The sequence below is a fragment of the Macaca fascicularis genome, chromosome 10 (genome assembly GCF_037993035.2).
Source record: "Macaca fascicularis isolate 582-1 chromosome 10, T2T-MFA8v1.1".
NCBI classification, from domain to species: domain Eukaryota; kingdom Metazoa; phylum Chordata; class Mammalia; order Primates; family Cercopithecidae; genus Macaca; species Macaca fascicularis.
This window is the reverse complement of record NC_088384.1, coordinates 26161245-26178622: the sequence shown is the minus strand read 5'-3', so window position 1 is coordinate 26178622 and position 17378 is coordinate 26161245. Positions and strand designations below refer to the sequence as shown.

The following is a 17378-nucleotide window of genomic DNA, read 5'->3' as shown; positions in this document are numbered from 1 at the left end:
CTGATACATTAACTAAAATTGTTACTTTATTTGGATTCCCTTAATTTTTACTTAGTGTCCTTTATTCGTTTATTTAAAAATTTTTTTGATAGAGACTGGGTCTTGCTATGTTGACCAGGCTGGCCTCAAGTGATCTTCCCACCTCGACCTCCCAAAGTGTTGGGATTACAGGTGTGAGGCACCCCTCCCGGCCAATCTCCTTCTTCTGTTCCAGGATCCCATCCAGGATAACATATTCCACTTACTCATCGTGCCTCCCCAGGCTCCTCTTGTCTGTGACAATTAATCAGACTTTGTTTTTGATGACCTTGACAGTTTGGAGGAGTACTGGTTAGGTTTTCTTTATAGAACACTCCTCAACCAGGATTGATCTGGTGTTTTGCTCATGGTTGAACCCGTGAGGTGGGTTTTTAGGAGGGAGACCACAAACATAAAGTGCAATAACTCATCATATCATATTAAAGTTACCTATGACACCATAATTTAACCTTGATCACCTGTCTGAGGTAGAGTCTGTCAGTTTTCTCCATGGTAAAGTGACGATTCTCTTCCTTCACCCACCCCTGCCTTGTAACCCCTGAAGAGAGGGAAGTCACTATGCACAGCCCACACTTAGGGAGTGGGATGTTAGACTCCCCCTCCTTGAGGGCAGAATATATATGGTTATTTTTTGCAGTTTTTCTGCACAGATTTGCCTATTTTATTCTGTATTTATTTCACGTATATCAGTATAAACTCATGGATTTTTTAATACTTTGGTTTATAATCCATTGCAACTTTATTTATTTATTTTCTTGCTCGAATTGTTCCAGCTTTGGCCACTCGGAGCTCTTTCAGTGGCCCTTGTGTTTCTTTGACACACCCCCATCATTGTGTGTGTGTGTGGTTTTGTTTGAACAATTTCTAGCACTACAAGATCCTCCAGGCTCATCTTGTAGATTTCCTACCCCAGTCCTAGAATCAACCATTTCTCCAAAAAAAATTTTTTTAAATTGGAGAATGGCATTAAAAACAAAGATCTGGGTGTTAGGTGCTTGTTCTATTACTTTGGGTTGTGGACGGTTCCCCCTTTTACACTCGGAAGTCAGAGCTTTTCTATAATTATTTTTGATTTTTCAGAATGGGGAACTTTGGTCTGTAGTTCCTCTCTGCTCGTGGTGTCTGAACCTCTTCTAGCTCCATTTATGCCCATATTGACTCCTCTGTAAGCAAAACAACCGTGTGACTTGTAGGCGTAAATGCTTCATAGTCATGAGCAGTGGGGTTGAAGGTGGTGGTGGTGGTGGTGGTGAGTGGTGGGTGGTGTTTTCTGTCTTGATTCCAGCACCTTCTTTGCTGATGCACCGTGCTTTGTTGACTCCCTTGTCCTTGGAAGCCCTGGATTCACGTCATGAGGGATGAAGTTAACCATGGCTCTGGAATTCCATCTCTGGATCGTGTGTCATCTCAGAGCATATTATCTTCAACAGAGTCTGGAACATTTCCTTCAACATGTGCCTGACACTTCTGTAATACCTTCCTACCCCCTTTTTTTTATTGTCTCCCGTAAAAAAGTTACCTGGGAAAACACAGTATCCTTTGCAAGCTTGAGCAACTCCACCATATTGGCTCACTGCTGCACAATAAACAACACATTTCAATGTCATGCAGCAAGAACTCATTTAGTCCGTGGTTTGTGGGTGGGTTGTGGCTGATCTAGGTGAACTTGGCTGGTTGGCTCTGTTGATCTCAGCTGGGTTTGCTCACACATCTGAGGGTCAGCAATGAGAGCTGGGCAATCTAGGGAGAATTGGCTGGAGTAGCTCTGGCCTATGCATCTATCATCCTTCTCCTAGTTCCAGCACACTAGCCCAGCATGTTCTTCCAGTGGCAACAGCAGACACACCAAAAGGCAAGTGAGAACTGCAAGGCCACTTGACACGTAGTTCCAGAACTAGCAATAGTAAGTTCTGTCTCATTCTGTTGGCCAAAGTGAGCCACGCTGCCTAACTCAGCATCAAGAAATGGGGGAAATAGCCTCTGTCCTTTTAGTGGAGAGGGAACAGGCAGTCAATATTTCTGAACAATAGTCTACCACATCCCACTCTGTACTTCGCTTTCTGGTTACTTATCAAGGTTAAAAATGGTGTTTCTGGAATCTCTGAATTTTCTACAATAACCATGTGAAAGAACTGCAGAGATTCCAAAAGCTGTGATTGATGACACACTGTTAGGAAGGTGCTGGTGTTCACCAATATCCATGTTCCCACCTCCACCTGAGCACCCACTATTCTATACTTCCCAGCTCTGTTGTATGTAGGTGGCACCATGTGACTAGTTCCAGCCAATGAAAAGAGACTAAAAGTGTTGGGTGTTACCTCTGGGTCAAGAAAATTAAGGGTGGCTGTGCCTTTTCTGTGTGCTCTCTTTCCTCATCTGCTCATTGGATGTAACAAATCTCGTGAAGATCCCCAGGGCCCTCAGGTACAGGAGAGCTATTTGATGGAAAGAGCCTGGGTCCCTGAATGACTATGTGGAGCACAGTGGTCTCCAACCCATGCTATCTTGGACTTCTTTGACAAACTGTTGTCATGTCAAGTCACTGAGATTCGGGATAGTTTGTTATAGCAGTTTGCATATTTTGACTAATATAACCCACCTTCCTGGTGGTCACTAGTGACACCTGTTGACTTCTTTGAGTTAACTCTGTAAACTGTAACTTTTATAAGAATTATGTATCTGAGTGTTCATTTTTGATAAGTGACCTGAAGGTTTCCTTAAGACATCCACCTACCATTCCCAGCTCTGACAATATAACTGATTTTGCTTCAGAGAAATCATCCTCTCTCTAATCTTAGCTGATGTGATTCTATGGAAGGTGACCACACTTTCTGGAATCTAGGAGTAGTGTATGTAACCCAAGCTAAGCCAAGAGGGTCTTGTGTTCCTCCAGCCACAGTGATTGGTTCAGGGGTGCAGAAGTGGGCATGTGACCTAAGTTGGTCCAGATTTAATCTTAAGATGTTGGCTGGGCAGGTTGAAACCCCAAGTGCTTTTACTAGACATTATTAGAGAAGATGATAGATAGTCATGGTAGGGGCAGGCAGCTATCCTGTAATTATAAAAACAGCCAGCCTAAGGAGAAAGTTTATACTAAGGATGGCATAAGCTTGCACTAGAAACGGCAGAACAGAGCAATGGAAAGAGCAGGTCCTTGGCATCATATCAGACACCCGGATCAGGCCTTGCCTGAAGCTGACACTGTTGAATTCTCATTCAAACAAAGGTCAATAAGTAGCGTATATAGTTTAAGTGAATTAGTTGAATCTTCATTACTCATATGCAAACTATTTTCAGTGGATTCAGCCTTTATCACTTTTCTAATCAAGTAAGACAATGTTATTCAGAGAATGCAAAACAGTATCAAAATAATTGATCTTCAGGGATCACTTCTAGTTCTAAAATTTAAAGTTTACAAGGCCTAGTATGAATTCCCAGCACTTAAAGTGTTTACAGTGATCTACACCTAGGAATATCTGTTTATCTTGATAGCCAAGGAAAGTCTAATTGTTTGGAGACTTTGGGCAAAAAAGATGATGAATATAAAAGAAATACAGGCCTTCCCACACATGGGCAAATCCCCTTCATGGTTCCCATTGCTTTTTTTTTTTTTTACGGAGTCTCTCTCTGTCGCCCAGGCTGGGGTGCAGTGGCCGGATCTCAGCTCACTGCAAGCTCCGCCTCCCAGGTTTATGCCATTCTCCTGCCTCAGCCTCCAAAGTAGCTGGGACTACAGGCACCCGCCACCTCACCCGGCTAGTTTTTTTGTGCGTGTTTTTTAGTAGAGACGGGGTTTCACCGTGTTCGCCAGGATGGTCTCGATCTCCTGAGATCTGCCCGTCTCGGCCTTCCAAAGTGCTGGGATTACAGGCTTGAGCCACCGTGCCCGGCCTCCCATTGCTCTTAACAGGTTTTATACCTGACTGCTATCCACCTATCTGACCTTATCAGCTACACTCCCACCCACTCCCCAACTCACTGAACGTTAAATCCTCCAAGCTCATTTCTGCCCCAGGACCTTTGCACCTGCTATTCTCTTTGCCTAGAATGCACTTGTGCTGACTTCTCCTGGAATCTACTTTAGGTTCTCCTCAGAGAGACCTTCCCTGATCACCCTGCTAAAGAAAGTCTTTCTTCATTGACACTCTTTACAAATTACTGTTTAGTTCCTTCACAGCATTTTTACAGGCACAGTATCTGGTTCATTTATTCCCTTGTCATCTGGTTCATTTATCCTCTCTTAGATTGAGAGTTCTTCAAGGGCAGGGCCTCTGCCCGTGCTGGTGTCCCTGGTGCTGGAGGCACCTGACACTTGGCTGGTACAGAGCAAAAAGTAATCAGTCTGAGGAGTGAAACAGAGGCAGTAGTGGTGGTGGTGGTGGTTGTTGTTGTTGTTATTTATTTTTTAGACGAGTAGGGAGTAGAAAATACTTGTAGTGTCATGATAAGGTAGGGAATTTCTGGGAGTGTGAGCAATGTGACAGGGAACAGGGAGCAGGGTGCTACTTGGAAACTCTTATCCAGGTTTATTCACAGAGACCCTTCCCCTCCCCTCCCCTTCCCTTCCCTTCCTTTTCTCTCTTTCTTTTTTCTGGAGACACAGTCCCACTGTGTTGCCCAGGCTGCAGTGCAATGGTGCTTTCACAGCTCACTGCAGCCTCAACCTCCCAGACTCAAGTGATGTTCCCACCTCAGCTTCCTAAGTAGTTGAGGCCATACCTAGCTAATTTTTTTCATTTTTTAAATTTCTGTAGAGATGAGGTCTCACTGTGTTGTCCAGGCTGTTCTTGAACTCCTGGACTCAAATGATTCTCCCGACCTGACCTCCCAAAGTGCTGGGATTACAGGTGTGAACCATGGCACCTGGCCTCATAGAGTATTTTAAAAAGGAATAAATAGAGAAAGAGAGAGAGAGAGAGTGTGTGTGTGTGTGTGTGTGTGTGTGTGAGAGAGAGAGAGAGAGAGAGAGAGAGAGAGAGGGAGAGAGAGACCAATAGAAAGACAGAGGAAGAGAAGATTCCTCATCCAAAGAAAACAATAGAATGAACATTAGAAGCTTCCTCAGATGCTTCACTTAATTTCTGCTTAACCCCTGGTATTTCAGGGTCTGTGCCCTCCCAGAGCCTTTATTACCCATGTGAACTTCTCCTCAAAGTTGCAATCTGAGAGCATCCACTTGGGGGAACAAAAGGACATCGCGGGCCACTGCAGTTCAGCTTCATCATTACATTTCACTTCCTTTTTATGAGATGGGAATAAAGATAGTTCCCTTAATTTCAGAAGATATGAAAATAATTTTTCTTTGGGCTGTTGGGTAAATGCTGTTAACTCAGATCCATATGCCCCTTCAGGTTTGGGGGGAACTTTCTCAATCAAATGTTGTGATTGAATGCAAACCTCAAAGCAGAAATTCAAAAGAATGAAGCTCAAGGCAGCTATATCTTGTTTCTGTTTTGCTTTAACCGAGAGTTAGAATACGCGATCAAAACCTATCTTTCCCTTCCTTATCCTTCGTTTTCCTTTTTCCAGCAGATAAGAAAAAAAAAAAAATAGCGGTGCTTCTTTTATGACTTAATTTTCAGAAGGATAATATCACACGGAGTTGGAGCCTCAGAAAACTGCTCTGGAAATTGATGTGCACACAGCCTGTTCTTGATGGGCTGAAAGAAGCATGAATGTTGAAACGGACCTGAAAAGGCAGTGGTAGGATGGCAAGGGAGACTGTGATATGTTTTTCTTCCATTTCTCCTTTTGAACATTGTAACATTTTCTTATTGTAGATGACCAAACCTCTACAAACCTGGTACCTGGTACCACCATGCTGCCGTTATTACTGTTTAAGTTGTCTCATGTGTCATGTGTCTGGTGTTACTTGTTCTTGGTGTTACTTGTTCATATTTTCTGGTTCATTTGGTTGATTTAAGATTTAATCTGTGTTGTCACGATTTGAGGAGGTTTTGTGTGTGTGTGTGAGACAGGGTCTTGCTCTGTCGCACAGGCTGGGGTACAGTGGTGCAAGCTCAGCTCATTGCAACCTCTGCCTCCTGGGCTCAGGCCATCCTCACACCTCAGCCTCCTAAGTAGCTGGGACTACAGGTGCACACCACCACATCTGGCTATTTGTGTGTGTGTGTGTGTGTGTTTTTGTAGAGACAGGGTTTCATCATGTTGGCCAGGCTGGTCTCAAATTCCTGGGCTCAAGTGATCTGCCTGCCTCGGCCTCCCCAAAGTGTTGGGATTACACGCGTTAGCCACCACATCCAGCAGAGGAGTTCTTAATTTCTGGTTTTTATGCTGGATACTGGATGGGAAAAGAGGAGGCAGCCACATTTTATGGAGGAGCTGTGGTCCAGCACCAGTAAATATTTACTCCACAAGTGATTTATCCCCTTTCATGCCATGATTAAAGTTTAACTTTCATTGAACAATTGCTCCATTTATATAGATGAAAATAAATAGTTGGGAACATATGTGACAGCTCTTTCACTGGTCTCCCCACAGTCCCCGTGGCCCCCCAGTAACCCATTATGTTCACAACAGTTTTTTTGAAAAAGAAAATCATGCCCCATTCCCTGCTCAACACATTCAATGGCCCCCTTTTGCCCTCAGAATTCAGCCCACACTTCCTATTCAAACTTTGAGAACTTGCAGAGTCTAGCTCTTCAGTGATATCTCCAGTTGAATCTCATTTCTGCTATCTTTGAAGAGAGGGATGGCGGTTTGGGTGCGGGGGCAGAAACTGGGTGTGTTGGTGAGAGGTTAGTCCGGGAAGCAGAGCCACACGGTGGTATGTTTGGAATAAGAACTGCATTACAGGAATCAGATGATACACACCTGTAGGAGAAGCTGGGGAAGAAGGTCTATTGAGGGCAACTGGAGATCACTAACAAGGGCTGGTACAAGTGAATGAGTCAGGAGCTTGCAGGGAAGTCCGAAGCCTGGTGTATTGAGCTGGTGCAGAGACACCAGGAAAGGGGCTGGTCTAGAAGGCTATGGAATGTATTAGTTCTCCATAGTGAGTGCCCCTGTGAGTCTGCAGCTAAGGGCCTGAGGGTGGGCTCGCCATCACTGCTGGTCGGCAGGGTCAGGGGAGAGCTGGATACGGAGCAGGAAAGATGGAGGACAAACTGGGAGCTGCTGGCCCCTCTGTGTCTGGCCACCCCTCACTGCTTCTAACCAATGATGACCTTCAGAGTGTAACGGCTGCTGCTTCCTGTGAGCCTCCCTGGTCTTGCATGACTTCATTTTTGGGCAACTCTAACCTAGAATCACACAGGAAAAGGAGGTCTGGGAAATGTAGTTCCCAGCGTAACCAAGTTGACAACAGAATAATCAGGTAGATGTAGTTTCTGTACTCAAAGAACAGGAAAAAAGAGCAGAGAGGTCTAAAGAGGGTACTGGGGCAGTTTTGCTATGTGATGGGTGATGTCATCGCTCCCTTCATATCTCCACCTCATCTTCAGTAAAATCCACAGCCCTTGGCCATACTGTTTAAGTTGGATTTATTTTTTCCATTTTCCCACTTTCTTCTTCCCTCTTTTCCTCCCTTCTTCCTCCCTCCATCCCTTCCTTCTCCCCTCTTCTCTCCTTCTCTTCCTTCCCTCCCTTCTCCCTTATAGATGTCCGAGGTCTGGTCTGAACTTGGCATGGGGGAGGACAAGGCCTGCAAAGGTGGCCCAAGCACACAGTTTCCATTTTACTGAAAGGAGATGTGGGTTTCCAATGTTGAGAAATCACAATCTAGCCCAACCCTCTCGTTTCTGTTAACTTTGTCTCCTATCTGTGAATGAGGCAATGCAGACGTACAAAAAACAGGGAAAAAAGGAAAGATTCTGTCTCCCCCCCAGGAAGAAGGTGATGAAAAGGGAGAAGCTAGTGCCTCTGCACCAACTGAACACAACAAGCTTCCAGACTTCCCTGCAAGGATCCCTCCCAGCCCTACTTACTCTTTGTTTCACAGTCAAAAAAGCAGAAGTCCAAAGAGGTAAAGCAGTTTGCTCCAAATCACACAGCACTCATCTTGGCGTAGAAACGGGCCAATTAGGAGTGACCCATCTCTGAAAAGGCCACACTCTCAAAGCCTGTTCTCTAAAGTGCTTACATCTCCCCGAGAGGTCGGAGAGCGTCTTCACCTAAAACAATTTGCATTGATCATTGTGGTCGCAATTTCCATTTCAACATTAAACCGGGGAAGCGAGGCTAATTCTTAAGCTGTTGTTGGCAGAGCTTCTTACGGGGTGGTTGTGTCTTGGTTGAGGCCACCACGGATCAGGGACTGACCTCTGTTTTAGAAACTCAACTCTGCCGTTCACTTGGGTGAAGTCAATTTATTAATTTACCTCTGCAGTGACTGGAATGCTTGTGGATACATTTTTGGGCTCAGGGACTCTGGAAGTCTTTGATCATGGCCCATGGTAAGAAGTACATTATATTTAATACAAAGCAGCGGAACACACACACACACACACACACACACACACCACACACACCACACATACCTGAAACAAATATTTCACTTAACGATGCTTACAACTGACTGTGTATGACTCACTCCGATGATTTTTATTCCATTCTGTTTCACTTCATTGTGTAAAAATGCTGCTAGCATCCCTGTAAATGTATTCCATGACCTACCGATTGGCCTGGAGTCTCAGCATAAAAAACACTAAGCTAGGGCCTCTCTTCTTGCAATCGAAGGATCTCAGAAGGAAGCGAAATTGAATTGAATCATTATAAAGTTGTTGTTATACCTGGAGTCAGAGTGGAGAGTGTGAGAGCAGTTTGAGGATGAATTGAGTAACAGTGTGATGGGTCTGCGTGAGTTATACCTGCTCTCTTGCAGGGCTCACTTTTCTAGAGACTGTCACGCTCAGTTTGCTAAGGAGTGTTCTCTGTTCCCATTTACTGAGTCCTTATAGCGTGCTCAGCGATGGAGAGCAACAGGAAACATGAAAGAGGTCTGACAACAGGGTGGGAATGAGTAGATCGGTGTGGGTGAAGGAAAGCACTCCTCTGCAGAGTCCTGCCCAGGGACAAGCATAATGAAAACCAAGTCGTTTTAAAACCAGCTGGTGTCTGTGATATGGAGGTATGTGGAAGGAAACACCTGTCATCCATGTCATCGTGGTCACAGAGCATGATATAATTTATATGTCAGGAAGAAGACAGCAAGAGGTTTTTTGTTTTTTGCTTTTTTTTTTCCCCCACTAGTAAGGGCCATTCAGGTCCTAAACATGGGGGTTCAAGACACCAAACCTCCAGTGTTATCATTACAAGAATATGGGAAGAAGCACTAGTTACTTGGGAGGCTGAGACAGGAGGACTGCTTGAATCCAGAAAATTGAGGCTGCAGTAAGATATGATCATGCCACTACATGCCAGCCTGGGCAACAGAGTAAGACCCTGTTTCTAAAAGAGGGAGAGGGAGAACTAGATGTGCAGATCTCAAAGGCTCCCAGGTGGGACGCTGTGGGGAGAATCTTGTATGGAGGGAAGAGAGAGAGCAGAGGAATGAGAGACTTTTTGTGTTGCATTGGAAAACTCCAGGCAGGATGCAAGTTGTGCATCTCTGTCTGCCTCTGATCAAGTTTGTGTAGATCAGATAATAACTCGCATAGGTGTAGATAATAACTCGCATGGTTGCATACCCATGTTGCCTCGCTGCTCAGCATCACTGTGGAAGAAATCTTGGGCTGGGAAATGGTAGATGGCCTCTCTCTTGATGCCTCAGGTAAGGACAATCAAGGCAGTCTGCTGCACTGTGGCCAAGAAGGTTAGGGATTGGAACAGAAGGTCAGCACCAAATACTTTGCTTTGCTTTTCTTATTTGTAACTCAATAAGCGCATGGGTCAATAACATGTATATACCCATGTAACCACGACTAGCTCAAGATATAAAATGTTTCCAGCCCCCAGGAAGCTCCCTTCTTCCGCTCCTGGTCAATACCCACCCAAGGTAACCCCTGTTCTGATCGTTATCAGCATTGATCAATTTTGCTTGTTTTTCACTTTCACATTGTTGTGGTCTCAAATAACACGCATTCTTTTGTGTCTGACTTCCTTAACAGTACGTCTGTGTGAACCAAATTGCTGCATGCCATGGTGCTTTAGCATCACTGTGTAGTATTACGCTGTGTGAATATGTTACAATGTATCCATTAGATCACCAATTCCCAGACCACAGACCCGTACTTGTTAGGAACTGGGCTGCACAGCAGGAGGTGAGGGGCAGGTGAGCAAGACAAGCTTTATCTGTATTTACAGCTGCTCGCCATTGCTCATATTACCACCTGAGCTCCATCTCCTGTCAGTGGAGGAATCACATTCTCATCGTGAACTGTGCATGTGAGTGATCTAGGTTGTGTGCTCCTCACGAGAATCTAATGCCTGATGATCTGTCACCGTCTCCCATCACTCCCAGATGGGACCATCTAGTTGCAGGAAAGCAAGCTCAGGCTCCCCCTGCTTCTACACTACTGTGAGCTGTATAATTATTTCAGTATATGTTACAATGTAATAATGATAGAAATAAAGTGCACGATAAATGTAATGTGCTTGAATCATCCCGAAACCATCTCCCCAGACTGTGTCCATGAAAGCATTGTCTTCCATGAAACCAGTCCCTGGTGCCAAAAAGGTTGGGGACAACTGCATTAGATTGTTGATGAATATTTGGGTTGTTTCAGTTTGGGCTGAGAATAAAGCTGCTGTGAACATTCATGTACAGGTTTTCTTGGTCTACATAAGCACTCATCTCTATAGGGTATATATCATGGAGTTAAAATTCCTTGGTCGGAACAACTTTCTGAAATGGTCAAACCAATTGACACTCACCAGGGGCACAGAAGAGCTCCGTTTGCATTCTCACCAATATTGGTTTTGCTTGTATTTTTCATTTTAGCCATTCTAACATAAAGCACAGTTATATACATGATGTCAGTAAATCCTCATGACAAACCTATTATTGTTCCTGCTTCCTCATTAAAGAACCACAGATTTGGGGGGTCGAGCCAGTTGCTTAAGCTCTCTCAGCCACTGTATAGTAACGTCGCGATTCAAACTGTGCATATAACACCCTGGGTTGCTGGTCCCTGCTGGATGTGCTGTGCCGTGATCCATTTTCACTCTGTCACCAACCAAGTCAACGTTTAGGCTGAGGTGCTTTGGGATACAATCCCCATGTATTGTATCCTCACATGTAATTATATGTTTTATTAAGTATCACCTTGGAATCTGGGGAACCACCCTTCACCCTGGCTGGTCCATTCAACGCCCTGTACATTGTGTTGATAGAGCTAATTCTCTGTTAAAAGCATACATTTTATCCAAGTGATATCTGTGCCTATTTATTAACTATATACCAATTATATATATGTGTGTGTATATATATAGATATACACACACACATACATGCTAAGATTTGAATGTGTTCCCTCCAAACTTCAGGTGCTGAAAGTTAATGGCCATGTGATCCTATTAAGAGGTAGCGCCTTTTTTTTTTTTTGGAGACAGAGTCTCACTCTGTCACCCAGGCTGGAATGCAGTGGTGCGATCTCGGCTCACCGCAAGCTCTGCCTCCCGGGTCACGCCATTCTCCCGCCTCAGCCTTCCAAGTAGCTGGGACTACAGGCGCCCGCCACCTCGCCCGGCTAGTTTTTTGTATTTTTAGTAGAGACAGGGTTTCACTGTGTTAGCCAGGATGGTCTTGATCTCCTGACCTCGTGATCTGCCTGCCTCGGCCTCCCAAAGTGCTGGGATTACAGGCACGAGCCACCGCGCCCGGCTGCGAGGTGGCACCTCTAAGGGGTGATTAGGTCATGAGGGTTCCTTCCCTCATGAATGGGATTAAGGCCCTAATAAAAGAGGCTTCACACAGTCTGGCTTGCACTTCTACCTTCCCCTATGTGAGGACACAGAATTCCTTTCCTCTGGAGGATGCAGTGTTCAAGGCACTGTGTTGGAAGCAAAGACCAGCCCTTGCCAGACAATCGAACCTGCTGGCACCTTGCTCTTCGACTTCCCAGCCTCCAGAACCATGAGAAAATCAATGTCTATTGTTTATAAATTACCCAGTCTCGGGTATCGTGTTATAGCAGCTCAGACTAAGACTCCAGTGGACTAAGAATATCTATATGAAATAGCAAGCTACTTGAACCAGTGACTAACAGTTTTGTTCTCTTCAATGGAGGAAAGCTTTCTAAAGTTGTGGCAGACAGACTGTAGGCTCATGGGTGGCCCCATGATCCCATCTTCTGGTGTCCCTGGCCTTTTGTGGGCCCTTCCCTTTGAGTGTGTGTGGGATCTATGACTGGATTTTAACCAATAGAATATGCAAAGGTGATGGGATGTAAAAGATTGTAATAGCCATCTTGAGATGCTTTGGGCCATATTTGGGAGGTTCATGTGGCAAGGAAATTAGTGCTACTTCTAGGAGCTAAGGGAAGCCTCTGGCCAACAGTCAACAAAAATCTGACAGCCTAAATCCAATAGACCACAATAAACTAAATTTTGGCAGCACTCACATCAACTTGGAAGCAGATCCTTCCCCAGTAAGCCTCACATGAAACCACAGCCCTGGCTGACACGTAATTGCAGCCTTGTAAGACCCTGAACAGAGGACCTTGCTAATCTATACCCAGACTCCTGACCTACAGAAACTTTGAGATAATAAATGTGTAGTTTTAAAAAAAAACATGTATTTTTAAATTTTATTTTAATTTCTGTGCAGGATGTGTAGGTTTGTTACATAGATAAACGTGTGCCATGATGGTTTGCTGCAGCTATCAATCCATCACCTAGGTGTTAAGCTCCACATGCATTAGCTATTTTTCCTGGTGCTCTCCCTCCCCCACTCACCCCTGACAGGCCCTGGTGTGTGTTCCTCTCCCTGTATCCATGTGTTCTCATTGTTCAGCTCCCACTTATGAGTGAGAACATGTGGCATTTGGTTTTCTGTTCCTGTGTTAGTTTGCTGAGGATGATGGCTTCCAGCTCCATCCATGTCCCTGCAAAGACGTGATCTCGTTCATTTTTATGGCTGCATAGTATTCTACGGTGTATTATGTACCACATTTTCTTTATCCAGTCTATCATTGATGGCATCTGGATTGGTTCCATGTTTTTGCTATTGTGAATAGTGCTGCAATAAACATATGTGTGTATGTAGCTTTATAATAAAATGATTCATATTCCTTTGGGTATATACCCAGTAATGAGATTCCTGGGTCAAATGGGATTTCTGGTTCTACATCCTTGAGGAATTGCCACACTGTCTTCCACAACGATTGAACTAATTTACATTCCCACCAACAGAGTAAAAGCGTTCCTACTTCTCCACAGCCTCGCCAGCCTGTGTTGTTCCTTGACTTTTTAATAATCACATTCTGACTGGCATGAGATGGTATCTCATCATGGTTTTGATTTGCATTTCTGTAATGATCAGCGATGTTGAGCTTTTTTTCATGTTTGTTGACTGCAAAAATGTCTTCTTGTTGTTTTAAGCTGTTAAGTGTGTGGTCATATTGTTACAGAGCAATGACTAATATAAAAGCTTTGTCTCTGCATGGAGATAAAGAATGTAATCAAGAAATCTGATCTGGCTGGGCATGGTGGCTCATGCCTGCAATCCCAGCACTTTGGGAGGCCAAGGCAGGAGGATTGCTGGAGACCAGGAGTTTGAGACCATCTTGGGTAACATAGCAAGATCCCCATCTCTCCAAAAAAAAAAAAAAAAAAAAGAAAGAAAAATTAGCTGGGCATGTGGTGTGTACCTGCAGTCCTAGTACTTGGGAGGATGAGGTGGGAGGATTGCTTCAGCCCAGGAGGTCCAGGCTGCAGTGAGCCACGATCATGCCACCACATACTAGCCTGGGCAACAGAGCAAGACCCTGGAAAGAAAGAAGAAAGAAAGAAAGAAGGAAAGAAGGAAAGAAAGAAAATAAAGAAAAGAAAGAGAGAGAGAGAGAGAAAGAAAGAAAAGAAAGAAAGGAAAGAAGGAAAGAAGGAGGGAGGGAGGGAGGGAAGGAGGGAAGGAGGGAGGGAAGGAAGGAAGGAAAGGAAGGAAGGAAGGAAGGAAAAGGAAGGGAAGGGGAGGAAGGAAGGAAATCTGATTTGATCAGCTAATAGAGATAGGAAAAATCCTCAGCTAATAGAGATAGAAAAAATCCTAGTGTTTTTTGTACTTTCATATACCACTCGACACAGCACTTCTGACACCAGAAGTGTGGAGATTTCTTCCCATCAGCAACCAGTCAATTATTCAGGGGACACCAACTGGGTATCCTCTAATTCAATTCACTCTGAGCAATTGCAAGTAGTAGGTTGTCACTTAACACTTCTGACCAATCAGCTATAAATTGGGGTTCCCATGATCCCCCTCCTCAAGTTCAATTAATTTGCTAGAATGACTCACAGAACTCAGGAAAACACCGTATCTGTGTTTACTGACTTATTACAAGGGTATTACAAAAGATATAAATGAGCAGCCAAATGGAAGAGATGCATCGGGCAAGTCCTGGGGCTAGGAGCATCTCTGCCCTCTCTGGACATACCACACTACAGGACCTCCATGTGTTCAGCTATATGGAAGCTCTCTGAACCCACTTGGTTTTTCTGCATTCATCTGGAGGCTTCATTCTGTAGGCATGATTGATTAAATCACCAGCCATTAGTAGTCAACTCACCCGTCAGCCCCTCTCTGCTCCTCAGAGGCTAAGGGGTGGAATGAGAAGTCTCAACTCTAGGCTAGATGTGGTGGCTCACACCTGCAATCCCAATACTTTGGGAGGCTGAGGAGGGAGGATGGCTTGAGCCCAGGAATTTGAGACCAGCCTGGGGAACATAGTGAGACCCCATCAACACAAAAAATTAAAAAAAAAAAACAGCTGGGCGTGATGGGGTGGTCCTGTAGTCCTAGCTACTCAGAGGCTAAGGTGGGGGATTGCTTGAGCCTGGGACGTTGAGGCTGCAGTGAGTGGTAATCACACCACTGCACTCCAGCCTGGGCAACAAAGCCAGACCCTATTTTTTTTTTTTTTTTAGTGTCAACCCTCTAATCATGCCTTCGTTTTGTGGGTAACCAGTCCCATCTTGAAGTTGTCTAGGGACCCTAGCCACCAGTCATCTCATTAACATACAAAAGACACTCTTAACATTTTGGAGGTTCCAAGGATTTTAGGAGCTCTGTGCCGGGAAAAGGATGAAGACCAAATATATATATGTACACATGAATATTTAATATATACATGAATATTAATATATATGAATATGTAATAAGAATATATATGAATATTTATAAATCACAATATCACATCAGCCAACAGATCTCACCCAGTTTAAGTGCTGGTGACAGACAACCACACCATTTGTAGACGGGAGAAAACTCCCTGGAGAGCCGCTGAAGTCCCGTAACTCATGACCAGCAGATGAAGGCTTTCTGAGCCAAACATCCCATGACATCTGGATTGTAATTCCATTCTTGGGAAATCGCTTTTTCTCTTGCAATTTGCTAGGTTCTAAGGGGGATCAAAAGAGTCACAAAGACTCCCCAGTGGGCTGTTAGCTGCAGCAACATTTCTTGAGCAAGGGTTCAGCCTGAGAAGCTTCCTGATCACGTGCTCAGCGTCCACATGGATGGGAGCTGGACTGATGGAGTAAGAAAGATCAGTGAGCACAGGGGAGAGGTCAGATGTTGTCAAATACACCGGCCCTGGCTGAGCCCCGGAGAGCCTTTGTCCCCAGCCAATTAGCCCATCTGTATGTGGCATCTATTTGCATAGCACACACTGTTCCCTGCACTTCTGAGGAAGAGGTGAAACAGACATTTCTTTTCAAGACCTCAAGGGTGGAGACGCTTTTGCCTGCAGTTGCCCATGGTTCTTGTTTGTTTAGAAAAATTCAGGCCTGGATGGACAGAGCTATCATTTGTTTGCTTCCTCTCATTTCTATTTAAAGCAGTTTATAAGGAAAGTCCTCCAGAAAAATCCAGCCGGCTCCCCACCCCCACACATGCCTTTTTTGGACTGTGTTAAAGGGAGAGAAAGGTTATTATCCAGAGGGCAGTCAGAGTTCTCTTTCACAAGGTCATGGGTCATGTCATGCCCCTGCTGAAAGCCCATCTCTGGCTTCTCATTGCTGTCAGGACAGAGACCCAGGTCCTTGGTGTGGCCTCCAAGGCCCTGCAGGGTCTGGCCTCTGCCCAGTCTCAGGTGTCATCACACACCCTACTCTTTGGCTGCCCAGCTGTGCTCCTTCTTTGCCGCCCAGGGCCTTTGCCTGGCTGTATGATCCACCTGGAGGCTGTCTGTGACTCCCTTCTGTTCCTCCTTCAGTTCTCGGCTTAAATGTCACCTCCTCAGAGAAGCCCTCCTGGGCCCACAACCAACTGTGGGCTCTTCTAAGACATCTATTAGATCGTTTTGGCTCAGAGCACAATTTTAATAAATTAACCAATTAACTGCCAATGCACCCTCCCCCCTGCAAATATGTTATTCCGTGAAGGTGGAGGGTGTTTACCTGTCCACCACTGTCATCCCGGTACCTCACATACAGTAGGTTTCCAAGAAAAATTTGCTGAATAATTGGTTGATGGACTGAAGAAATCAATGGAGATCAGTTTTTGTTTAATGTGAGTAATTGTTTAATGTGAGACCTTCCTCGGCCCCTGGAGGGCCTGGGAGGAAACCTTTCCTTGTCTTTAGATAATTACCACTTTGGCTTTTGGGTTTATGGTGGCTGGATTATAATTCTTTTTAGGGGACTGATGTCTGGTCAGGTTTGGTGATGCTTATGAGAAAGGTTGTTAGCCTGGCAAGACAGACAGTGACATTTGCTGGTTATAGGGACAGGAAGCAGGGCTTCAGGGCTGGAGCAGTTCCAATCCCCAATGAAGTCTTCCACGCTCTAACACTGGCCCCAAGAATGTGATTCTCTGGAGGAGAGCATTCTAGACGCGACATGGCCAGGATTCCAGGACGTTTTGTGGTCTCCTGCCAAGTTTCATGCCCAGTTCTTTCCAGAAACAATTGTGAGCAGTGAGGGCCCCAGGAGTGTGTGTCGGTGTCTTCCAGCCCAGGCATAGGGTCCATCAGGCCTGACTGCACCAAGGGCAAGGAGGACTTCATGCATTCCAGCCCCACTGAGCCCTTATCGTGTGTCCTGTGATCTCATCTAGCACTTACAATAATCTTTACAATAGTTGATTACCCTCATATTATAAAGGAGACAACTGGGAGTCAGAGTGAAATCACTTAGTCTAAGATCATTCGAGTACTATTAGAGGCGAGATTCAAATTGAGGCCTTCCGTATTTTAATGTCCATCCTCTTTCCTTTCAACTGTATC

At 44.8% G+C, this 17378-nt stretch overlaps 1 long non-coding RNA gene across 3 annotated transcripts in view; it reads right to left on the bottom strand.

Annotated features, from left to right (window-relative positions):
• LOC102142313 (uncharacterized) overlaps positions 1 to 17378 on the bottom strand; it is a 46798-nt gene that overhangs the window by 13598 nt on the left and 15822 nt on the right. The window lies entirely within an intron of this gene.